The sequence below is a fragment of the Microtus ochrogaster genome, chromosome 7, assembly GCF_000317375.1.
Source record: "Microtus ochrogaster isolate Prairie Vole_2 chromosome 7, MicOch1.0, whole genome shotgun sequence".
In the NCBI taxonomy this organism is placed as follows: Eukaryota; Metazoa; Chordata; class Mammalia; order Rodentia; family Cricetidae; genus Microtus; species Microtus ochrogaster.
The window spans coordinates 23,321,547-23,322,699 of record NC_022014.1 but is presented as its reverse complement, the minus strand read 5'-3'; positions in this window follow the sequence as shown (position 1 = coordinate 23,322,699).

The following is a 1,153-nucleotide window of genomic DNA, read 5'->3' as shown; positions in this document are numbered from 1 at the left end:
CTAGGATGACTAAAGGGGTAGCTTTTACTCCTTACGCAGTCGAACTGTGACTTTCCCTATGCCAGGGGTGGCAAGAAGTGCCTGTAGCATGAGGTGGGTATCCGAATACAGCAGCAGAGCAGACTTCACATTCCTGCAGAAGGAACAAGAAAAGGCGAGCGTCATCTTGGGGACAGGGAAAGTGAGGCTTCAGGTCGGCACGTGGGACTGGGCACAGGAGCCTGGGTATATCGACTCCTGACCCTGTGTTCTTTTTAAGCCAAAGTCTGACCCATGGGTTCATGGGGAGACTGGGACAGAGGAGGGGCTGACCAGTTCCTCCTGGCTTCTTGACCATTTGAGGAAGGGCTTTCTGGAAGAGCTGCTCACAGTTCTTCACCCCATGGGAGCTAGTATTAAAGGGATTCTGGACAGAGGATGCCTAACACACTATCTGGCTGGTAGGAGGCACTCTTGTCGTGTCTTCTGGGTGTAAATGTCATCTTATGCCACGTGCCTGCCTCAGTTTCTCTATTGGGTGAATGCAGTCAGCTGCTTCGTCTGTTGCCAGGACCAGATGAGGATACAGACAGGAAACCTGTTGTTGCCAGTGCTGAGTACCAGCTGGCAGGGGGTGGGGTTCTCCAAGCAGCTGGATATGTCCAAGCCTAATCAGTCATGTTGCTGGGGTGGGCAGCTCCACAGCAGAACTCCCCCCCCCTGCAAGGCTCAGTGAGTGCAGTCTGCTTCCCCCCAGACTCTCTCCAAGGCCCTCTACAAATAAAATGGACTCCACAAGGGCTGTCTGGGCTGTCTGTCCCACTGTGATGGATGTCTATGAATAATGCAGATTCCAGGGCTCCACCTCACACCCGCTGACCCAGAAGAGGTGTGTGCAATGCCAGGTGTCTCAACAGGCACCTCTAGATGATTTTTATGCACAGCCAAGGCTGCGAATTGCTAGGTTAGGAGGTGCTAATGGTTTGATACTGTGATGTTCAAGCTGCAGGTGCCCCGCCCACCGTTCACAAATGTCACACATGCCATTAACAGCACCTCTCGGTATTTAGTACTGTGATGCTCAAGCTGCAGGTGCCCCCCATTCACACATGTCACAGTTCACACACATCACAGTTCACACACTTCACAGTTCACACATGTCACAGTTCACACA